Below are 26,498 nucleotides of genomic sequence, written 5' to 3' on the forward strand. Positions count from 1 at the left end.
GGACAGTTACTTTGTGATTCTAATAGAGGAAACAGTTCGATGGTGGGCAAATGTTGGGATCTTATTCTGAAGTCATTCCTGTAGAACCAGCCTTAGGGCCTCTTGCAGCCCTTAAAATTAGTTTTTGTAAGGAATTAATTACCTCAATTAATCCATGTATGCTTAAACTAGTTAGAATAGATTCTCTTATCTTCAATTGAACCTTGACTGATACACCCTTTTTCTCCTCACTCTCACCTGCCCTCAATCAGGTTCACCTTCAAAGCCAGGCCTAGCAGAGTCATGTCAGCCCTACTGTGTCACCTCAGGGGCCTCCATCCTCCAAAAGCATGCTCATCTCCTTGGAATTACCTATGTTAGTATTTTCTGGAGACTACAATATTTATTCCACAAATATAAATGAGCACCATGAAATCCAGCTGCCCAGTGGGATTACTATATTGACAGAAACTCTTGGCTGCCTAAGTATTATCAACATGCAAGTTTAAATGATGTTTTTCAATCTTATAATTTTAATGAGAGGAAAAAGAATAATGGAGAATAGGTCAGCACTGGTAACTAAAGAGAGAAGTGGCACCTTCAACAGAGTGTAAACAATCAGGAGTCATATTCTGCTAAACAGAAACATTATTAAGAGCTGCATGAAATATGCACAAGCTACTCTGCATGATTCATAAAGATTTTAGTGTGCCATCAACTGAAGGTAAGCACTGTTATAAAAGAGCTACATCATCAGCATTTAGAATATCAATGTATTTACATTTCAATAAATTATTTTATGAAGTTTTAAAATAAATGTTGGCTGTTTGATAGTAAATTATGTTACAAGTTCATTTATCCATGTAAAGTTAACACCAATATCTACACAAAAAGTCACGAATATTTAGTTTCATCCTGACCTATATGAAGATTTATTTCACAATATTTAGAATCAACTGCATATGAAAAACTAAACTATATTTCGGGTAAAAAATAAATTAAATACTTATTACAAAATGGATATGTCACAATGTATGTCAAAGATACAATGATTACAGTAAGTTTGTTCGCCTCCCCAACTTAGTTTTCAAGCCAGAAAATGTGAGGAAATATATTCAATTTGTATCAGTGTATTGTCATTAATTTTAAAGAAACAAGTCAGACTTTGCAGTTTTAGTCCTCAATTTGTTAAGTTTATCTCACAGTTTCAATACTCATCATGTGATATGTGATATGAGTTCATCTGAGGTGTAGGATATGAGGTGGGGCATTAAAGCAAGGATGGCAGACAGAGAAAACAAAGGAGGGCCTGCTGGCCACATAGTACAAACAGTGAGAGGCTGCTCTAGAAAATCTTATACAAACCACAGGAAAAGTAAATTTTTTTTAAAGCACATTAAAAAAGCCATATAATGTTCCTTATCTAAAAGTCAGACTACTGACTTATCAGAATACGACTTTCAGTTGAGACTCACATTAAGAAACTTCTGAGAACATTTCACTCTCACCCCTAGAGTTGAACGGAATTTAAACCTTTTTAAAATCATGAAGTAGGGCCCCTACCAATGGATTTCACCAACAGCCCCATTCTTTGAAGTCAGGTCCTTTAGGAAAATAAGTGAAACAGATGTAACTAGTTCAGCTTATTGCCCCCTGAGTTAATAAAGAGTAACCCCTAAAATGTTTTTATCTACCTGGTTGGTTCATAATAAAACCAGTATACATAGCACTATAAAATATCTTATATAAATATCTTGTTTTCTTTTTACTAACTTTATTGCATACATTTAGATACCCAAACCAAAATCACATAGCAAGTGACAGAGATACAATAACCCACCTCTCATAATTCTGGATAATGCCCCAATAATATATATGTGTATACTTATATATGATATAAGTATATATTCAATTTATAAATGTTTATATTTTATATAAATTTACATTTATGTTATATATAGGCAATTATATGAAATTACAATCATAAGTCATCTAGTATAATAGTGAAAAGATACAAAATAACATGAGGTGTAGACACCATTTCTCAACTATTAATTAAGGTTTGGACACATTAGTTTTATCATCAGTGGTTTTCATATACGTATTATTCCTTAAGTAAAGAAAATTATAAGTATCTAAGATCTCATTATTCCAAATGTACATCTACCAATGCTACTTCTATGCCTGATACCAAGAAGCCCCAAGATTTCAAATATATTCAAATAGTCAACACTTTTTGGCAATGGCACATGTTGAGCATACAAAACCAAAAGTAGGTAAATGTATGTTGAACTTATCAGATGACAGGAGACAACATACATCCTAAGATGTTATCATAACACTTCCTGGAAAGGATATTTGCCTGCTCTAATGAATTTATACATTCACTACTTCAGGTAAGATGCAATCTTGTTATGTCTCACTGCAAAATTAATACAGTTCACATAAAACTTCCAATAAACAAAATGTTAGAGTTCATTGAAAGATATTTTCAATAAATATGTATTTTTATTTTTCACTGACATTTTTTTGATGAAAGTACTTATTTCATTTTTGTCACTTCAGTCAATTACTATATATTTACATAGTTAACATAATTGTCTATAATTAAGAAATTAGTGTTCACATGTATAATCATTTGAACATGTAATTATGATATCTAATTATACAATTACAGGATATACTGAAATGATCAAAATCTTCATTATCTTATTGGTTTTAAAAGAGTGCATGATATTTATTAAGTACCTGAAAGAAAAGTTTCAAGCATCACTTAACGATACTGTCTTTCAAACTGCTTACTTTCCAAAGTTAACTATTTTTAGATGTTAGAGGGAAATAAAGAGAAGACAGTGGCATAAATCTTACGTATCCATATCAGGCCACAGAATATTTTTTTGCATTATTACATACTATGATGTGCCAAAATGCCTAATAGTGAAATCTCACCATTCCTTGATTCACTCATTCAATGTATTCATTTATGATGCATTTATTACTTGGAAGTTTTGACCAGGGATACATTTTTTTAAAATTCCTGGAATGATCATAGAAAAAGAGGTTTTATGTCTTCTGAAAGACGAGTTTTTGTTTTGTTTCAGAACTAATAATAGAAAGAATAATATGAACAACTGATAGTAACTCAGAGTGTAGGCAGAAGAGGATTTTATAAACCTTTCTATTTTCCACAATCTTTGCTAAATGAATAGGATAATAACATCATCTAACTTAATCCAGATCCTTTAAAAAGAGCAGGGCCCAAAGCAAGAATTAAGAGTGCTGACAGTTTCTTTGGGAAACGCAAGCCTAGGGATATGAAGAGGGAAAAAAAGTGAGAGGTGTGACTGAGGCAAAGAAAGATGTAGGGCAATGCAAAGGATATGTTGCTCCTGATGTGCCTGTTTCTGCACGCAGGATTATTCAGAAGATTTTCAAATGGGAAACATACTTTCATTGCAGTTCTATGAGGGATGAAAGAGAATTTATCAGTCTTATCTCCCCCTGTCTCCTGCTTCCTATTTGTCTAGTTTCATGCCAAGAAGAACTGACTCTCCCACCTGGTCTCAGTGGCTACTCAAGAAGCTAGATCTGAACACCCAGAAATGCCAAAGCCTGGGTTCAAGAGTCAAGAAAACAGAGAGTGAAGAATCAATGTCAGCGAAAATGGGGTTACAGGAGAAGACTCCACTGTGGGAAGACAACAATTTTATTACAAGGTAAGTGTTCCAAAGAACAAAGCTGAAGGATACAATTACTTTAGTAGGAAATGTTTAGGAGCAGATAGTGGTTGAGGAAAGTCATAAACGGATAATATTGATGGAAGTAGATTGAGAGTCACATACTATTTCTGTGATGAAGGAATGTTAAGTAGGCAAGATGTTCTTTCCCACAGGTTTATAAAAACACAATGAATACTAACTTGGATAATGATGTTTTCCCAAATGCTTCCCTAGATGCAGGGTAAGGATTGATGATGCAATGATTATTGGCACCTTACAGGACACAATCAGTGATGGTTAAATAAATGAATAACCTCTTCAATGCCTTCAGGGAGGAGATAAAGTTTATGGTGACTTTTTCTACATTAGCAAAGTGTTAAAATACCCAATAATCAACTTGTTTGAAATATTTAAAACAAGTTCACAGGCAATATCAACTTTAAGGGAAAAAAAAAGTTTCAAGAAACTTTTTCCTTTTTTCCTGAGCCAGACCATAAAATATAAAGGAGAGTCCCCATGAAAATTCACTCTTTGTTTGCAAAATAAGCCAGGTTGTTAGAAAAACTTACAAGGTACCAACTTAATATTTCTCTTTGACCCAGTTCTTAGAAATTTGTTATCGAGTTACCTCTTAATATAACTTACTAGTGCAAACACCCTGAATATGCAGTACGTACAATATTCAGGTTCCTTTAAAAATAGCTATTGAGTAGGGCAAGTAGGGCAAGTTTTCCTTTTCCTACAACCTAAATCTAATTTAGACAGACTTATTATTAATTCAGAATGCCAGAGAATCTGGTGCTTAAAAAGGAGAGCTTTGCAAAAAAAAAAAAAAAAAAAAAAAAAAAGAAAGAAAAAACGTCACTTATTTCTTGAGCCTGATCCAAGAAAGTAAGGTCGTGCTACCTAAAACACCTTAGTTCCCTGATAAAAGTTAAAATCAAATTAAGCAAAATGAAGAAGTCTAATTTATGACATAATCAACTGACTTGCAACACTTACTACCTACATTTTACACCCAGGTCTCCCAGACCTTGCCTTAAACTCCAAACTCACATGAAACGATGTAGTAGAAATGACTCTGAATGAAGACTAGGGTTTGTACACATGATTTTATAGGTAAAAATGATGTTTCTCCTTGTTCATTAAAATTTGGGATGAAATGGAAACAAGAATCCAGATAATCTTTCTGGAATGAGTCACAGATTATCACTCTGTAGCACAAAAATATTAGAAACAAAAGGTTCATTATGCAAATATTTCTGTTGATAAAGGATGCAGGTGTCCTTGAAGTTTACTGTTAAAAAATTAGTAAATCAAAACTCCTTATCAGTGTATATGGCACCCACCATTCACCCAGTTCCTCAGAACCAAAATTCTTGCATCATCCTTGACTACTTTCCTTCTCTCACCCTCATATAAAAATCCATCAACAAAAGCTTCACCCAAAATATATCTGATCTAATCTTTTTCACCACCTCCAAACATTAAACCCCTTGCCAATGTCACCAGCATCTCTCCCTGAACAAAGCACCAGCTTCCTCTCTCAAACCTTCTAATTTATTCCCCAAGTTGTAGCCAAAGCCATCCTGTTAAAACACAAGTCACATTGTATCATCTTCTGCTTAAACCCTCCTTTGGCTTCTCCTTTTAAGTAGGATAGAATCCAACTCATTTTCATCAGGCCCTCTATCCTTCTTCATCTCTATGAATCATCCCTCAGTCAGTGGCCTCCAGCCATACTGACCTCCCTCCTCAAACACACCAATATGCTTCCTGCTTCAGGGCCTGTGACTTTGTTGTCCTCCTTTCTCTTAACTTCACTTGAGGCTCTGCTTAAATGTCATTTCACCATTGTAGCTTTCCCTGAGCATCCTATAAAAAATAGTGGTTTCTGTTATTCTCAATCACCTTTTCTAGTTTAGTTTTCTTCAGGACACTTAATATCAGAAATCAGAATATATGCTTATTTGTTTATGACCTGTTTACCCCTAAAAAATATAAGTTCCATGAGGGCTGGGATTTGGGAGGTCTGTATCCCACCACCAAAAGAGTGCCTCACAATCTATAGGTGTTTATTGCTCACCTCCTAACATATGGCATCCAGCTGCCTTTTTTACAACTCCTTGGGAAGTCATTAGAAAGTATAAAGGACCTCATTAACACCCCATGTAATTCTGAGGGAAAACTGAACTCTATTTAAGAGACTCAATTTCTTATGTGCTAACAAAAAACAGGTTACCCATTAAGCAATAATAAAAACATCAACATTATTAATTAAAATGTTTGTGCTTTAAGTTAACTATAGACCTCTCCAAATAAATGTGAAAACACTGTGTTCCCAGAAGGGCATTTATTCACAGGATTTTTATGAAAAGACTTTAAAGATCAGCAGTTTTAGGAAGAAAAAAAGTGAAAACTCAGTAACAAAAAAGGAAATATATTACAGAAATTTCTCTACATCTAACGATGTAAAAACAAAATAAAACTTAACAAAAATGAAAACCCTGATTTTTTTTAGTAAAATATGGCTAATCCAGAGGACCCCAAATAATACAGAGGAATATAGAGGAATATTTTTCAATTAATGGAAAGTAAAATTGAGCTAAGAGGTAGAAAACCCAAAATAGGAAAGAATTTTTAAATTGATGTAAGTAATCTGTGCTCAGCTCTTCAATTATCTGTTTATTCTTCAATGAAGATTCCCATAATCAGCATTTATACAGCAGGGTTGGGCTATTCCTGGAATACTATCAAAGAATTATCTTCCACAAATTTGAGTGCTATTGACTATTGCCATCACTTGAAGTTTTATTGAAGGTCTAATATGAGATTTACACTGACTTGGGGAAACAAAGCATATTCTGTGTGATCCTGAAGACCACAATCTGTAAGGAAAACCAAATTTATAAGAAAATTGCTGTAAGTGTTCAATTAAGTTATAGACAAATTCTGCCATATAGCATTATTTTCATGGACTAGTATCACTGAGTTGAGGAAAAGTATCATTATTTTAATCATAAATACTTCAGTATAAGCTTCTACCTTAACATGTCTAATGTAAATTACTATACATTATATAAAATGATTTATAAACTTTCTTACAGATAAGCAAATCAGCCTCCTCAAAAAGATGTTTTTGCATAGAAAAAGGCAAACAATATGCTTTGATCAATTTAATATGAAACATAAAAGGCTTCTTCCATATAAAAAAGATACTAGACATTCAATTTTAATTGAGGAGGACTTTTGTTAATTTTTAATATTTCAAGGGAACATGTACCAAAAGGAGCTGTAAGTCAAATGGTTATTTTATTATTACCTTTGCAATAAAATAATAATGTATCTTCCTTAGAAACAATGTCTTCAATGCTTGACAAATGAGATCACTATAAATTCAATTATCTGTTTAAGAAGTCACTGTTTTAATTAACATTTTATTAGGGTTTTTTTTGTACTCTGCTTACACATTTGCTATGGCATTCTCACTTTTTGAAACAATAAACTTTATATCAAAATTTTATATCACCTTTTCTATGGTATATGTATATGCTTTACTGAAGTATAGCAGCAATCTTTCTCTCTAAACATTTCACTCCTTGAAAGGGTGGGATAAATGATTTCAAAGTCCCTTCCTAACTCTAAACAACTATGAAAGCAGAGAAAATTTTATATATATCCTGACATGGAAAAAATGTCAAAATACATTTTAAGTGAAAAAAGCAAGTTGTAAAACTTTAGGTACAGAGTGGTCATATTTTTTGTAAATATATAAAATTTTAAATTTATTCTTATTTCCAATATAAAAGAAAATACTTCCATAAAACATTAAAATAGTTTATTACCTAGTTAAAAGTTTATCAAATATTTTAACATCCTGCCCTTATTTGCAACCATTTGCTTAAAGAGAATAATAATAGCAATCATTTATATTGCCTAACTCCAGGAGTGTTTTTTAAAGAGCTTTATAAACATTAACTCCTTTAATACTCATAAAAACACTATGAAGTAGTTGCCATTATTACTCCTATTTTGAAGATGATAAAATTGAGGTAAGGAGAGATCAAGTGCCTTGCTCAAGGTCATACAGAGCTAGTGATCAGTGGAGTGGGGCTTAAACCCGGGGCACTTCGGTTCACAGGCCAGATCTATCCAGGCCCACCTACTACACTGTGCTGCTCCATGCTCTTACCTCCACAGCCCATTCAAAACCCTAACTTGATGATCATGCTCACTGGCAATACGATTTTATATTTACCTTGTGCCCATTTACTTTACAAATATACACTGAGCACCAATTATGTGCAAAGCACTGCTTGATAATCTCTGCTTCCAGTTATTGATGAGTCCAGTTTTTCAGTCCGCTCCTCTTAACAGCTAGCCCCAAATTTATCAGTCCTCCTCAAGGTCCTGATCCAGTCATCTCACACTTATTTCTAACACCATCATCATTAGCAGAAAAATAGAGGCATTCAAAGGCCACTCAGAAATATAGAGACAACCTATCTCAACACATTCCAGGAGGCCAAAATTTCCCATACTTCCTTCATGCAACTCAAGATGCTCATATGTTAGAACAGATACTGTATATATACCTACATATCAGGAACTGCTGACAGGTATGGAAAGTTGAGCTAGATAACTCTTAAATAATTGTAGAATGAGTCACTTACTCAACATCTGTGGCCCTAGAAAGAACAACACTTTCTCCAGGAATGAGGTCTAATAATATGGTTAGCAAAATGCACAAACAGGACATCTCCTTTTTCTTTTATTTTTAAAATTTCAAGGTGTCGTAGGGTTTCTAAGAGAAACAAAAAGAAAGGCAACAGGAAATAATCAGAAACTCGTGAATTCTGGGGGTAGATGATAAAGAAAAAAAAAAAAACACTTGAATATACCAAAAAAAAAAAAAAAGAAAAAGCCAAAGGATCCCTGAAAGTGTAATACTTGGCAGAGGGCAGGGCCTCAGTCCTGGGTTTGGGAGACAGGACTTCTATCCGATGCCAGACAGCAATACTAGCAGAGGTTACTGCTACTTTGTGGGATCCTTAGTTAACGGATACACAGTACGGACTTTTTGTTGATGCATTTCCTATTAACTAAAAGTACTTTGTATTTCTCATGTTGAGACTGTTCTTCAGGCTATATCTTAACTGGTTTGTTGGTGCCAGGACCATCTTGGTCACAAAGAAAATGAGAGCCTTGCAGGACAAGAGGCTCTGAGTCCCTATAACTTAGACCTGAAGGAGAAGGGTAGCTTTTAATCAAAGGAGCCAGATGTAGAGCTCCTCAGGAAGGGAGGAGGGACAGAATTAAACATGTGTATATTCCATAGTGCCTAGTATAGTGTCATATTGATGAGTCAATATAATTTGTTAAATACAAGAAAGTATAAATAAGTACATGAAAGAATAAATATGTAATATGCAAAGAGGAGGAGAGAAGATACTGATGAATCCTTCTTAAAAAACATAAGAATCATAAGATGGTTAATAGCAATAATGAAACGTAATATAAAGAGCATACCCCTTTCCATATCTTACATAATTTTTACAGAAGTGATAGAGGAAATTTCACGTTAAAAGAAGTTTAGGAAGATAATGAGAGAAGATAATTTTCTCCATGAATGTGCAGAAAAGCATAGCTAGACAGTAGCCATAAGAAAGTGATTCAGGCGATAGTATTCAGAGCCAAAATGAAAATTATATTCAAAAATATATATGATAAATTCCTAATGTCTTGTTAAAGTTATACAGTTTTATAGAAATAAAATGAGCCTTAAAATTGGCAGATGGTTGGCATCAGGCAAACTATAGTGTCTTGGTTTTGTTATTTTTGTTGTGCTTTCCTTTTTAGAAAAATATATAATTCCTCAGCATCAGAATAATTATAAATCTTATTAGTGGCTCTAAAACAAAGTAGTTTGTATAAGAGCAACACAGTATTAGGCTTGTCAAAGTAAATAATTTCAATTAACGCTGGTAAAACCATTTCAACACTGCTATGAGAACTTAGGAAAAAAATAGTGTATTTGATGTTAATACCATTGTCTAAAACCCAGAAGTTAAATTTATGTTTCAATTCATCTTTTCTATCAAAATCCTTATGGTCAATCTACCTTCTTCAGAATTTGTTGTTAAGATAAGACAGGGATTAATCATAGGCTACCTTTTTTTTTTTTTTTTAAGAGAAACAGATTTAGATACTCCTATAAAAAGTAGGACAGAAATGAGCTCAAGAGCTGAAAAAGCTTTTAAAAGTCTGTTCTTTGTATCTTCCTTTATGTAACAAATCTTATTCCTGAAAAATTGATAACGAGAGAACATAATGGGAAACCTTGCACCTGTAACCTGGTACTTCTATGGCAAGGAAATGGACCTTCACACTGTGGAAGAAGCTCTAAGAGAACACCCACAGTGTATTACGGTCATATCCAGAGGAACTAAGGAATGCTTTAAAAAGTCTCAGGAAGCAGTGTTAGAGACACAGGGCTATGAAGGAAAATTCTGGGGTAGAAGGGAAATGTCTCCGTTACAGTTGTATCTGTTGTATCACAATGCTTTACGTTAGATTAAACACTGAGTCAATGCATTCCTACCCTTAGACTGTGGCAAAGAATACAACACTAACATGGATTTTTTCATGGGAATGCTTAATTGCTGAAGGCAGAACAATTCTCTGGACTTTTAGGGAGCAGAATACTCAACGTCTGCAACAGGAGGTGTGGGGCAGGCCATGCTGGATTCTGGGAGCAGGAATGCCATTGGTGAATTCTAGATAGCACTGTATTTTTAAGTTTCGTTACTTATTTGTCTTCTTATCTATCATTTATTAAATTAATACACCCTTCACACCATATATGTATATTACACAAAATAGAATTTAAGATATTGTGGTAATTCTAAAACACAGCCATAAATTCCTTGGTCCTCCTCCCATTGAAAGTTGGGATCTATGTCCTTATCATTTGAATGTGGGCAGACTTGTGATTGCTTTGAATAATAGCAAAAGGGCAGAAGTGATGACATGTGACTTCAAGGCGAGGTCATAAAAGGCCATCAGCTCCTACCTTATCTTCTGAAACACCATTCTTGGAGCCCAAGCCACCCTGTAGGATGTACAACTCCCCTGTGGCCATCACACTAGTGAGTCCATATGTAGGGACTGTGGTTTTCCTTCCCAGCTGTGCTCAGTCTTTCAGCCATTTCTGACAAGGCAACACACATATCAGTGAAGCCTTACTGAATCATCTCGAACAGCCTAACTGCTAACTAAATGCCACCAAGTAACTTTGGTCAAAAATCACACATACACATGCCAAAAAAAAAAAAAAAAAAAACCCTAAAAAAAACAGAAGAGGGGCTTCCCTGGTGGCGCAGTGGTTGAGAGTCCGCCTGCCAAAGCAGGCGACACGGGTTCGTGCCCCAGTCCGGGAGGATCCCACATGCTGCGGAGCGGCTGGGCCCGTGAGCCATGGCCGCTGAGCCTGTGCGTCCGGAGCCTGTGCTCCGCAACGGGAGAGGCCACAACAGTGAGAGGCCCGCATACTGGAAAAAAAAAACAAAAAACAAAAAACAGAAGAATCATTTACCTGAGCCCTAACAAAATTCCTGACTCACAAAAAAATAAGCTATAATAAAATGATTATGTTAAGCTATTAATTTTGAGGTTGTTTGTTGTATGATAAATAATAGGAACACACAAAAGGTACATTAAATGTAGACACATAAAATATTATAGGATAGGACTTCCCTGGTGGTGCAGTGGTTAAGAATTCACCTGCCAATGCAGGGGACACGGGTTCGAGCCCTGGTCCGGGAGGATTCCACATGCTGTGGAGCAACTAAGCCCGTGCACCACAACTACTGAGCCTGTACTCTAGAGCCCACGAGCCACAACTACTGAGCCTGTGAGCCACAGCTACTGAAGCTTGCATGCCTAGAGCCCCTGCTCCGCAAAAAGAGAAGCCACCGCAATGAGAAGCCCATGCACCACAACGAAGAATAGCCCCTGTTCACCACAACTAGAGAAAACCTGAGCGCAGCAACGAAGATCCAATGCAGCCATAAATAAATAAATAAATAAATACACACATACATAAATACATACATAAATAAATACATAAATAAATAAATTTATAAATATATTATAGGATAAAATAACTTAGAAGACAGGAAAAACAAATGGTCCAGAATATGTCCTACTGAATGTTTTCAGGTCCTCTGTTATGCCGAGCTTGCTCTCTGTACTCTATGCTGTCCCACGAGCTCTTTGCTCTGCCTGAAACCACTATGCCACCAAGATCCTTTCGGTAAAATCATTCTTATAATCCTCATCCTATATGTCTCAGTTTGAACAATGTCTCTCAAGAGTGCCTTTCCTGAACCTAGGTTTCCTTACTCTCTTTTGTAGAGAAAACTTTTCAATATTATTAATGGCTGTCAAGATCTCAGAAGGGGCTGTGATTGTTACTCTACTTGCAAACTAACAAGCTTTAGTAGCCTGCCACAGGTAAAAGAACGCTGGCAGAAGACAAGAGCCTCCTGGGTTAGAAATGAAAGACTTTATTATTCCTGGGTGAAAGACAAAGTAATTTCTTTTACAATATTGCTATTACAGCATTAGCAGTCACCAGAGTGCCAGCAATGGCCCCAGTTCCCTGAGTCTCTATTCAAACAGGGCCCAGGTGAACCCTGCACATGTGTCACGGGAAGGGAAACTTGAGCTTAGGGAACCCAGATTTTTTATTCTGGATAGTAAGCATGACTTCCTGTTATTCCAGATGGAGACACTATTTCCATCTTTCAGAAGAGTTAATATATTTATACACCTGGAAAGCTTCCCCTCAGTCTCTTGCCTCATATACCCACTGAGATTATCACACACTTTGCTCTTTCTCATCATTTTGACCTCAGCTAGATATTGCTATCCCTGAAAGCCTTCTTTGACCAGCCCCTCTAGAGCAGTACTGTTGTCCCCTACTCAGTCTCTCTCTATCTCATTGGCCCTGCTTTTTTACTCCACCACACTGGCCACCATTAGAAGTTATGCCATTTTTTGTATTTGTTCATTATTCATTGTCTCCTCCACTAAGATGTAAGCTTCTGTCTTGTGCACTTTTGCATTCCCAAAGGTTAGAACACTCCCATCACATATGTAGGTGCTCAATAATATTTATTACATGAGTGAAACGAATATAGAACTTCACCAACTCTGACTCACTAGCCCTGAAGAGCATATGCCATATCTTGGGCATTGTTCTACTGAAGATGAATAAACTATCACATGAGTCTTACATTGTTATTTACCATCAGTAAAATTTAGTATGGTTACGACAAGTAAACATCACTTTTTCATTGTTGCACACCAAGACAGAAAGCACAGAAAGCACACCAAGATGTCGAGGTTCCTCATGAACCTCTAAGACTTCCACAATTGCGTAGAAATCAGTTTGAAGATGTTTGGAAGTAAAACAATATCACTCAAGACAAAAGGACATCTACTTATTAAGAAAAAAAAAAACAACTTCAGGCTAAAAACCACAATCAGCATAAAGAAAAAACTACATGGGTTTAATTTTAGCTCTCTTCATTTGTTAGTAGAGGTGCTTGACCAAGCACCTTAACCTCTCTTTGAGTTAGTTCCACCTAAAAAATAGGGAAAATAACAGTACCTGACTCCTAGAGCACAGTGGTTCCCTTTGTTGCTGTTGTTATTATTATTATTATTTTATTCCATGTTGGTTGAGAGTCAGGGGGCTACTGGAAATAAGAAAAACACCTATATCCCTCACCCAGAGCCACGCCTTAGCCCTATCACTTCCATTCCCTTCCTTAGGTATTCACCACCGTGACTCACATGACCTCATTCTTAATCTAAATATGTAAGATGGGAAGATGGTGTCATTTTTTAAACACTAAGAGGCCCTTTTACACCTAAAGAGGAGAGGGAACATACTTTGATGAAAAGGAGAGACAAAGTTTAGAAAATCTAGATTTTTAAATATAAGAATCTCATGAAGTATAGAAACGTTGTGAAAAATAAGCTGTTCTTATAATAAACAACAAATAAATTGTCAAGCTTATTCAGGCAGGTCACTTTCAGAACAGAATAGGGTTGTGATACATTTAACTCTGCAAGGCATCCATGTTTCCACATAAAATACAATGATAATACACATACACAGATCCCATCTCAAAAAATAACAAGAAATATATTTAATCACAATTTTGTACATTTCTATTAATAGGGGTTAGCTACTCATCATTCATAATCTAGTGGGCTAGTGATAGCACTAAAGATTTAAAATTATTTATGGAAGAAATATGTAGAATTAAGAAAATTTATTCTGTTAACATATTGTGTTTTTCCTGCAAATTGAGACATAACACTATTATTCCATTCTGGTGATAAAACATGAGTGTTAACAGGAGCACTGTTTGGGAGACACAACTTGAATTCAAAGGTCAATACATATGGAAAGCTAAACATATCTGCATGTTAAAATATAGACAGAGATAGCAAAAAGGTGAGGAGAAGGACAAGGTGAGAGTGATATCTCAAAAAAAGGAAGAAAATAACATTTATGTGTGACACGTTACATATTTTAAGTTTGCAAGAAAGCCAAAAAAAAAAAAAAAACCCACACTTTTCTAACAGTAATATCTTATGAAAAACAGAAATGCCTGAAATAGGAAAAATCTAACATATGGTCAATATCTCAGTCAATACTTCTTTGGCAGCTTTCTTTACTTTTTGAAATTGAGAAAATAACTTGCTATTCAAGCTCAGCCAACTGTGAGTAATGTTCGTGAAAATTAAAGTCTCTCCTATTTACAAACAATTAATGGATGGAAAACTCACTTTGGCAATGGTAGGGCTCTGCTGTCCAATGAATATGATGTCTGAGTATCTCGAGGTGGTTTGATTGTGGTGTGTCTTATTCCCCATTTAGCTCTTTCTTTCTTTTTCTTTCTTTCTTTTTTTTTTTTTTTTCTAGGCTGGGTTGAAATTGCTGGGTGATATAGGAAATGCTCGATGCTTTTATTCTTAATTCACTCACACAGTCAGCAACATGTGTTAGACATGTGTTACGGGTCATTCATTACCAAGCTATGGAGATGCAAGGGAGACTAGGACCTGGATTCTGCCTTCATGGAGCATACATTCTCTCAGGAAAGACAAACAGGTGCAGAGGCAATTAATATTATTATTATACAATGGTGCAATTGCTAATAGAGATTGGGAGGAATTAGCAAAGGGGTAAGGTGAAAGTAAAGTGAGAGTAATGTCTCAATAAAAGAAGAAAACTAACAATTGTTTTTTTCTATGGCTTTTTTAAACCATCTTGACCATTTTTAATTGTACAGTTCAGTAGTGTTAAGCATATTCACATTGCTGTACAAGAGAATTCCAGAACTTTTCCCCTTGCAGAATTGAAACTCCAGCAGCTTTAAGCAGCTTCTAAAAATCTCTCAGCCACTTTCCCTCCGTTCCAATCAGGAGTTTATCAGCAGCTGACACTTCCCAAAAGCACGATAATTAGTGAGCTTGTCTCCGTTTTCTCTCTGTCACACCACCTGACTCCCCTGCTACCTTTCTCTGGCTCCCCTTACCATCTAATTTCAGCACGTTTCTCTACTAGAACAGTTCAGCTATTTGCTCCCTTCTTTCTCTACTAGAACAGTTCAGCTATTTGCTCCCTTCTTTCCAACTAAACCACGCACTCAAGTGCTCATCTTACATATCTTGAAAAAGATATGCCAAACAAAAGGTCATTTCCCTGGAAAAAAAAATATTCTAGTACTTCATTAGTGGATGAAATGATTTTACTTATTTGTGATTTTAAATAGAATATTTTCTTTTCCTCACTAATGATTAGTGTGATTTTACCTCAGGGATCTTGTGCTTGCTGTTTCCTTTTCTGGAAATGTTTGCTTCACTCCTGTACTTCCCTTCAGATATTTGTTCAAATATCAGCTTCTCATCGAGGCTTTCTCAATTTACTGAAACTCGAAATTGTCCCTGACTACCTCCTTCCAGCTCTCCTCATATACTACTCATATTTTAGTTACATATTTGTCCACTGTCTGTGTCCCCTTATTAGAATATCCAAGAGGACAGGGATTTGTGTCATTTCATTCACTGCTGGTTTGTCTGGTACCTAGAACTGTGTCTGGTACATATGTTGCTCACTAAAATTTTTGAAATGGTTGAACCCTAAAGATATTACCAATTATCTAAACTAACTGCATAATTAATCAAACATATAGTGCTTCAAGAGTTCTACCAACATAGAGCCATTTAGCCTGAGAAGAGGGGAAGGACATGGGAACCTAGGAACCAGAACAAGAAACTTATGTCTTGGAACAATGCTTCCCAAAAAGTGTTAGGTAGAATTGTGGCTTTCACACATTTTTTTGGCCCACATTCCTCCTAAAAGACCTTTGAAAAACCAGGTACCCCTCACATATTTTTAGGTTAATGTTTAAAATTATTCTCATATTTTTAATTAGTTGCAAAGATGCATTGTAACTACTGAGATTTGAAAATAAAATGATTACATCAGTCTTTTAAATGGATCTGTAGGTTATACAACAATTTCATACTCCATATCATCTGTTGAAAAAATATGAAAACATGGTCTTTTTTAATAGTCAGAAATTTTATAGCATTTCTTTTTCTCCCTGAATCACTTTTCATTCCACTTTTTCTCCACAGAATTTTACCTTGAGGATATACATTTATGTACTTGAAAGTCACTTACTGATCAATTTTTTATATTATCTGTGGGGGAAATATAAATATATTTTTGGAGGGTGAGATTGAAGTTCTTCTTTGAGTCATCACTAAAATTCTGTTAGTACATAATTGACCTAAACAATATAAATATGTTACTTTTTTTGGAAAAATATTCATTGGAAACACATCTCTTAATCATATGGGTGGGTCTATTTTTTCCCCAATTAATTCATATATATTGGATGATCACCATTTATTGCTAGAATGAGGCTGTGCATCATTCTTATTTCTCCTTTTCATTTTCCTAAAACTGAGAAACTTGTTCATATAAATAAGAGGATGAGAATTTTGATTCTTTGGAATTCTTCCCAGCTTTGGGAAGAATATCATTAGCTCTTTGCTACATCATCGAAAATTACTTCCAGTAACTTGTCAGCTGATAACTCCATTAGGTCCATCTTCAGTTTTCTTGAAACCACCATAGTTGCAGAAGAATCTCTTACCCAAACATAGTTACTCACTTTTTCAACGCCAAGACTTTTTTCTATTTGTTTTGGTACCCTGAAGTTTTTTTTCACCCTCCAGAGGTAATGCACCAATAATAAGTTCAAGCTTGTGAACTATATATTTTTTTTATTTGTAGAAAGGGATAAGAGAGATTATCATGGGTGGGAAAAGGAATTTAAATCCCACCAATTTTTTATTAAGCACATCAATTTTAGGAAAGTGAACACAGGGAGGTTGAAAATATTAAGGTAATTCCCTTACCACTCTCCCTCTACCCACTGACCCTTGTTTGAAAGTTGTTGCTTAAATTTTTTAAAAAATAAGTCCCCATAAATGAGGGTCTTAACATGTTTACAAGGTAAACCTGTTTCAGAAATGCTGCTTTTGTTTTTCCCCTTTGAAGAGATTCACAATATTCATTGTTCTCTGGGGATGAAACCTGTTTTGCTTATTTAACTCATACTTTCTAAATCATATTTGAACATAGAACATTTTTCCCTTGTAACATTCATTATTTGGCAACCCACAAAACTAATATTCCATTGGTACATGTTTAACACTAAAACCAGATGCTGCCACTGAGAGGCATGGAGAGATTATCTATCTAACTATCTATCTTTCTTTTTTTTTTTTTTTTTTTTTTTTTTTTTTTTTTTTTTTGCGGTACGCGGGCCTCTCACTGGCCTCTCCCGTTGCGCAGCACAGGCTCCGGACGCGCAGGCTCAGAGGCCATGGCTCAAGGGCCTAGCCGCTCCGTGGCATGTGGGATCTTCCCGGACCGGGGCACGAACCCATATCCCCTGCATCGGCAGGCGGACTCTCAAACACTGCGCCACCAGGGAAGCCCCTCTTTCTTTTAATATCAAAGTGGATTTAGAAAATAAGGGCTTGATGTCACAGTAAAGTGAATTCTGTTAACAAAGGAATCTGAGAGAGTAGAGAGGGATCCAGCAGCTGAGCAGGATACTGCATATTCAAAACAGAAAAGGGACTAGTTCAAGAAATATGGGGGAAGGGAGAGGACACAGTGTCACCACCAAATTATTATATAAGAGATTGACAAGACTGTTCAACATCTAGGATACTTCATACATATTCAACAGATAAGCTGCTGCTGCTAATAGACTGTTCTTTCTTCTGGAAGCTGGGGGTGGGAGCCTAGAAAGAAAATAACTTTCCATCTCCAGAGATCAAGGGAGAAAATTCATTCAGCTTTAAATTGGTGCTACGTGGAAAAATGGAGATTTAAGGGGGAAAAAGGATAGCATGGTCCAAAATATAATGCTATGTGGAAAACTGAACTACTTGGAGAGAAAGATTAAAAACTCCAGGTGAGAGTCTTTAAATTAGTGCAACATGAATTAATATCTGACATAAGGAAGAATTTATATATACATATATGAGAGAGAGAGAGACAGAGAGAGAGAGAGAGAAAAAGAGAGATTGATTCTGTTTTCTCTTGGAGACTGTCTAGAACTATAATTAAAATTTTTGCGTGCTCAATGCAGTGCACATATTTTAGAAAAGAGTGACAAAAGAGAAATGAAAGGGGACAGTCAGGCTTTAAGCAAGAGGTGAAATCTTTGCTGAGCCCCTAGAGAGGAGGAACAGAAGTCACCCAAGGTAGACAGCAGAAAGAATGTATCTAGGAGTCTTCTCTTATAGAGCTTCCTTGAATGCGCCTTCTCTCATTTCAGTCCTCAGAATGTAATTTTAAAAACAGTTTAGAAGCATTAGAGGAATCATTGCAAAGATAAATAAAAGAGAAAAGCAGCATAGAAAATACCCACGGTGAATAAACACAATTTTTAAAAGTAAAACTTTGTCCATATAACCCCTGTAATATTTAGATGGGCATCCTTCTTGGGTTCTCTGGACATACACTTAATGGAATTGGACTGAGTCTGAACAAATAATAACCTTGGACTAAAAACAGATGCCACTGAATCAACTCCTCAATCAACCTAAATTCTCAAGGTCCCTTTTTATATAAAGTCCATTGTCAGCCCTAGAGTTCCTAAAGAATGCAAATACCAGCAATGATTTAAATGTGAAATCCAAGAGAGAAACTTATATTTAGCTTTTCAGTTACTATGACAACCAATGGGCTATTTAAAGTTATTAGCATTCTAGCCCACTGAGTTAATAATACAGATAAAAATGGTATAAAAGTTGAGAAAAAGCAAATTACTTCAATGTCATATCACAATGACAGTGAAAGCCATGTAGGCTTTAGAGAGGGTTCAGAGGGTTTAGAGAAATATAGTTTAAAAGACAAATCAATCAGTAACTGTTAGAACTTGTAGCACATTATTGATGCTTGCTCCCTGTCACGTTCTTCAAGCTTTTTAAAATTCCAAGTTCAGGATTTAAACAAAAAAGACAAAAAAGTTAAATTGGAACGGACAAATTCCAATTTAGCCAAAATCTTTTACAACTACATGGCCTTGATCTTACTGTTCCCTGTTTCATCTCAAGTACATGGTGAAGAGGAGAATTTAAAGTTAGCTCTGAGCTATCCAGACAGTTTTAAGAGAGAAAAAGGTGATGCAATAAAGAAGAAAGGATCAAGTTTCATGAACTTCCCTTTGAAAGATTCATCGCTTAAAGCAGCAAAGAGCAATATATCATACGATGTTAAAACAGATGGCCTAAGTCACAGTGCTATATCACAGAAGTACAGGTACTAGAACTAAAATAGCCAAAGTAATATTTTTATTAACAAGATGCCAAGTACAGCAGCAAAAATACCTTGAGGAAGAATCTCACTGCAAAAAAAAGGTTTTTCCTCCTTACACTTGATGATATTTTCTGAATTACTCTTGGTCTGCTGCATATGTTTAAGCATCTGGGTGCTTGCCATGCTCAGATGAAAGAAACTAACCTCTCCCCTTGAATGAGGTGCCGTTGTCTTACAAGCCTACCTGCATGATATAGACAAATGAGAGTAAACTAAACAGGCAACCTAGGAAGAACGTGCTATACTGCACACTCTTGCAGAGAACTTTTTGCGACAAGCAGAGTGAAGAATTCTCTGTTCTTTGAATTAGTTATTAAGAAAAGAACACTCATTAACTCATGACAGTAAATTTTGCTGGAGTGACCTTGAGATTATTAAAGGTGATGCCAGGAAATGACTTCAAAAATGTGACCATACATGGTAGTGGGTATAAAGAGTTACCCATAGACATTTCAACTACAAAAGCACACAACAAGCAGTATGGTATAGTCAAAGACATGTGAAAGTCTCTCCCAAATCAGAAAGAACAGGATGAGATTTACAGATGGATTCACTTGCATGGCCCTATCAATAAATATTGTTCATTAATGTATGTAGATTCATTCATCTATTAATTATACTGAGAAATTACCTTGGGGAAGTGGCATGATGTAATGGTTAAGAGAATAGACTCTGGAGCCAGACAACCTGGTGTGAATCTCAGGTCCTCTATTCTGGACAAATATGTGATTAATCTGGGCTTCACCTGTATTTTTCTCACAAGGCTATTTTAAACATCAAATGAGCTAATGCATTTAAAGCTCTTAGCACAGTAAACAACACACAATCTGCACTATATACTGTTTAATATTCTCATTATATATTATGTACAATATAAAATATACATAAAATAGAAAATATGCACAAATAAAAATGATAATATTTTTCTCCCTTGCCCCATGAATTTGCTTGCATAACCCCACCTAGCCCAACAATCTGAAAGACAGAAGTTTTGAATAAAGTGGAGTCAAAAAACAAAGATAGGGGACTTTCCTGGCGGTCCAGTGGTTAAGACTCCATGCTTCTAATGCAGGGGGTGTGGGTTCCATCTCTGGTTGGGGAACTAAGATCCCACATGCTGTGCAGCATGGCCAAAAATAAAAAAATAAAGTGTGGCTCCCGAAGGCCCACCACACACACACAAAGAAAGACAAAGATGTGGAAGTTTTGAATAAAGCAGAGTCAAAAGACAAAGATGGCAGTCCCTGTTCAAGCACTGACCAGGAAAAATAAGACACAAAGTTTTTAATATTTGCCCTGACAGGACTTGGGATCTTGGACTTCACCTCATGGAGACAAACAGAACAGATTTTTGAAACCTAATGTTATTTTATGTTGAACCATAAGCCTAACTCTCTTGATTAAAATTTGGCTTTCCTTACAGCTTTCTAACAAGAAAAGAACATTCTAGTCAAAGAATGAAACCCTTACCAGTTGAATTTCTCTAAATGACTGCATAAATAAATAAATAATCATTCTGCTTGTAAACTTAAAATCATTGTGGGTTTTGTCATCATGAGTCAGCCTCCCAAGTTCACTGAAAAGTTTGAGCTGTAGGGCCTACCACGCTGTGGGGGCAGACCTTGGATAAAGGCATAGTCGCCAGGATAATTCCTCCCTGTATGGCCTTCGCCTGCCTGCCAGCCTGGCTGCATCTTCCTAGTGACATCCCAGCTACTCAGATACTAAGGCTTTAAATTTCTCTAAGTTGAATCATAGAGAACTGGCACTGCATAATATTAAATCTTAAAATGTAACCTATAGAACTTAGATTTATTTAGGTATGTGGATTGAAATTACAAGCTGTTTTTGTTTTTGTTTTCCCTACAGTCTTATGATCTCATCGAGGTAACTGCTAGAAAAAAAGTACGCAGGCACAGTTAAATAGTGGTATAAAGCAATATTTTTCAAGCCTCTCCCCCAAAATAATTGATTTCTATTTTCTTGCTAAGAAGTCATCATTTGTATTAGAAAGATATCTGATCTACTATTGGTTTTTAGTATTTCAGTGAGGTCCTCATTAAAAAACTTTTATAGGATAGAATAACTGATGATGCTCTTTATTTTGGGATTATCATGTGGTTATCTTTACAGACAAAGGAGCTAGAAAGCTCCAACAGATTCACAGTACCCATTAGACTCTCTTAGGTCAACTCTCAGACTCCATGTCATTGTAACTGATCACATCTGCACAGCAAAATCATTCACATTTGCTTTACAGTTGTCTGAAGGTGATTTGCCTTGGCAAATATTCTCACAAGCCAATGTTCTGAGTCATTCCTTACAACAATGAATTCATTCACTTTATTCTAATTTTTATCATTTCTCATGTCCACAGTGTCTGTTTTCTTGTTTGTTTGTTTTTTTTTCTCTTTTCTAAAGAAAATAACAATTCAACCCTGAGTTCAAAAACTCTGACAAGCACTAACTTGTGACAAAGCCAGCCTGTCTCTGTGGAGTAGCATGAGTTCTCAAAGCCATATAACAGATTTATCTAAAGTGATGATACTCAAACCACTCTCTATTTCACAAAATTTACTATATTACTACTATTCCTTGAACCCATGAAGAAAATCAAGAAGCAAGCTCTCTAAGTCAAGATGTCCCTGGGGGATAATTTAATAACTTGAGTTGTTTTCAAGGAGCAGAGAGGTCCTGTTTTTGAATATCTCTCTTAAATTCCTACCTCTGGGCTTCATTTCTATTGTGCTCACTAAAAACTCATGTCTTGCTGGAAATTTCTTCACCAGTTCTTCTGCTCTCAAATCTTTGGCAAATTAATGTCTTTACAGATATCACCATTAAAAGGTAGTGAACAAAAACCAATGAAATAACCATTGCTAAAATTCATACTTCTTTCCTCCAAGTAGGCAAAAAAAAAAAAAAAAAAAAAAAAGAAAAGTTGGGGTAAACTACAGCTTTCAACATTTTTAAAGCATGTTTTTGAACACAGTAAAATTTGCCTTCTGTGGCAATGCTGAAAGAGGGTACCTTTAGAAATAATACGTCCAATACATTCTCAGCCTTACCAACAATACAGGGCTTAACTAAACTAAGTTTTCTATATTCCAAATTTTACTGGCTATGGAAGCTCCAAAGAGTTTTTAAAAATTTCTTAGTGATTAGTGCTTTTCCTTGTCTTGCCCCTAGTCAATACCTTTCAGGCTAGCTTTAAAAATACTTTAGACCTTCCCTTTAAATTTTTATAATTTTTTTCTTTCTAAAATTGCTGCAAGAGTTTGATCTCTAATTCACACCTTTGTTCAGTGGGGTGCTAGTAAATGTTTAATAACCAACTCACCGAACAAAAACAAACCAAATTAAACAAAAAGTATTGATTTGTAACATTTGCCAATTACTGTGGTGTAAATACTTCCAATGGGGCTGATTTCAAATTACCACTATAGTGACATTGACTGTAGAGTTAAGAGATGCACAATACAGCATTATATAACATTTCAAACATCTAGATACAACAGACATAAACAACTTCAAGATCAATAATAAGATGCAGTCAAATAATTAGAAAGTAATTAGTTTTGATGATTTACTACCTTTAGTTTTAATGTAATTTATTTAATGGTAAGATCATATCATTTAATTTTTAATAATATCCATGTTTAACGATTATTTTTCACAAATATTTAAGAGCTGGTTCCAGCACACCACTGCCTGCATTATAACAGTTGATCAAGATTTAAATTTATATGTATCTTCATGATAGCAAAATCCATATTCTATTTAAATACATTCCACATTTTTTTTTTAAATCAGTTGCTAACTTCTCTACTCATGGTAGTTGGAGTATACTACTATCTTCTTTGCTTTTAAGCTCATGGAGGAAAGACTAAATGTAGTGGCATAAACTTGACATTGCTGTGGAAGGCAGTGTCTCATCTTTAAACCTGCTGATTTATGATGTGACAATTTTTTTAACTGGCTGGGCAAATCTCTGAAAACTAGAGAGATCACAAGTCTACTGCGAGGACCAGTGACATTAGTATAATTTTTTCTCACCTCAGAGACCTTCATGTTAATACTGACCAAACTAATGAGACCAAATTCTTAATAACACAGAAGTTCAGTGTTTCGAGCATCTTCCAAGATTTTAAAAAGAAAAATCACAAATTGCAATGCCTCTGCACAAGTCATACAGAAATCATAATCTCCACCCTCCAAAAATCTTTACTAATATTTCTACAACTAATGCTATTAATGGCAAACACTATTGCTAGGCACTGGTCTAAGTTGTTACATTTATTACCTCATTTAATCCTTATAATCCGATGCAGGAGGTACCTCTGCTATCCCCAATTTATAGGTGAGCAAACAGATAAGGTTTAACTAGACTAAGTAATTAGCCCAAATAATACTAGGGATAAAGCTGGAACATAAACTCAATTCTGGCTAACTCCCAAGACCTTTCTTTACTATGTTTACTAAACCTATGATAACTAGTTCACTTGTACACCATGCACCCAGTGTTCAAACTAGAAACTCTAGACTTTTTTAATGTTGTGTAATCCTTCACCCTTTACAATTTCTCAGTGACTAAATACTATCGGTTATACTTCTAAAATAGGTCCAAAATTCGTTTATCTCCACTGCCACCACCCCAGTACAGGTCACCATCATCTCTGGCCTGGATATCTATATGACTCTTCTACTTACTCTCCTTTCCTTCCATTTTGCCACTACACTCTGCATCGCCATGCTCTATCATTTCTTAGTGTGTAGCTAGAATAGTCTCTAAAACTAAAGTCTGATTGTATCAATATCTTGATTAAAATATTTCAGTGAGGGCTGAAGTTAAGCCCAAATTCCTTAAAAGGACTTCCCGAAGCTCTTTGCAATTTGCTCCCTGTAATCTCTTCAGGCTCTGGCATTGTAGCTTCCCCTTTTATAGTGACTGACTTCTGATTCTCTGAAAGTACCAAGCTCTCACCAACTGGCTTTTGAACAAGTGCTTTCTTCTGTCTGAAGTGCAAATCTTTTGTTCCTAGCCTTCTCCAATGCTCCTGGTTTGCTCTGGTTATGTAACTCTCGACTTAAAAGTCACTTTCTCTGGAAAACTTTTTAGACTCTCAAAGTCTAGTTGAGATATCTTGCCTTCCTGCTATCCACAACTTCTCCATTTAAAGCACTTACCGCACTGTGCTGTAATTGTCCTGTTAATTCTGTGAGCTCAGGAACTATGTCTGTCTTATTTATCTCTGTATGCCCAACCCCGAAAATGGTGGCTTAAATAGTAAAGGCGATCAATAAACATTTGTTGAATGAATTGATGAGTTTATTCTGAGGATTAAAAGGGAATAATGATATAAAGTACTTGGTCACACTGACTTTGCAAGAACCTAAATATGCAAGTATAAACGTAAATGGAGGGAAAATGACTCCTCCACTTTCAGCCCCAAAGGTGATCCTTTTTAATGAATACGTATCTTTTAATCATAATAATAGCAACATGAATATATATATGTATATATATATATATATACATATATATATATATATATTTTTTTTTAAACAAATTACTTCCCAAACCTTTTTTTTTTTTCCTGCGGTACGCGGGCCTCTCACTGTTGTGGCCTCTCCCGTTGCGGAGCACAGGCTCCGGATGCGCAGGCTCAGCGGCCATGGCTCACGGGCCCAGCCACTCCACGGCATGTGGGATCTTCCTGGACCGGGGCATGAACCCGTGTCCCCTGCATTGGCAGGCGGACTCTCAACCACTGCGTCACCAGGGAAGCCCCACAACATGCATATATTTTAAGTGAGAAAATATACCTTAAAATTAAGATCACAAAGGGAACTTAATTCTTTGAAAAGGAAATTGAGTTACATTCATTTGGTTGAATATTTTCATCTCAGTCCATCATTTCTAATATTACATAAAAATAATTTGATTCACCCATTTGATTTTGTCCATATGAAAATTTAACTGTGATTTCTGTCATTGATTGTTTTTTGTGTTCATTGTTCCTATTGATTCCAAATATCTCAGGTTAAATTTGGCAATCAAATTTTGTCAGGATAATTTTATTTTTGATTATTTTCTATAGATAATGTTTATAAGTTATGCATATCTGACCAATATTAGTATTTTATAGATTATATGCAAAACATGCACACACAATTTTGAAAATCACATAGGAAACAATCTTCCCTCAGTTATGTTTTCTTTTACAAAGTTTATGCTTTTTACAGTTTTTTTTTCTTGTAGTTGATTTCTAATCTTGTAGCGTTGTGGTTGGAAAAGATGCTTGATATGTTTTCAATTTTCTTAAATTTACTGAGGCTCACTTTGTGGCCCAGAATGTGATCAATCCTGGAAAATGTTCCATGTACACTTGAGAAGAATGTGTATTCTGCCGCTTTTGGATGGAATGTTTTATAAATATCAATTTAGTCCATCTGATCTAATGTGTCATTTAAGGCCTGTGTTCTCTTATTGATTTTCTGCCTGGATGATTTGTCCATTGGTGAAAGTGGGGTGTTAAAGTCCCCCACTATTATTGTGTTACTGTCGGTTTCCCCTTTTATGGCTGTTAGTATCTGCCTTATATATTGAGGTGCTCCTATGTTGGGTGCATATATGTTTACAATTGTTATATCTTCTTCTTGGATTGATCCCTTGATCATTATATAGTGTCCTTCTTTGTCTCTTGTAACAGTCTATTTTTAAGTCTATTTTGTCTAATATGAGTATTGCTACTCCAGCTTTCTTTTGATTTCCATTTGTATGGAATACCTTTTTCTATCCCCTCACT

General features: G+C 35.5%; 1 protein-coding gene across 5 annotated transcripts in view; it reads right to left on the reverse strand.

Moving 5' to 3' along the window:
* Positions 1 to 26,498, reverse strand: part of MDGA2 (MAM domain containing glycosylphosphatidylinositol anchor 2) — an 823,345-nt gene that overhangs the window by 427,995 nt on the left and 368,852 nt on the right. The window lies entirely within an intron of this gene.

The sequence above is a fragment of the Mesoplodon mirus genome (assembly GCF_964341445.2).
Source record: "Mesoplodon mirus genome assembly, chromosome: 4".
NCBI lineage: Eukaryota > Metazoa > Chordata > Mammalia > Artiodactyla > Ziphiidae > Mesoplodon > Mesoplodon mirus.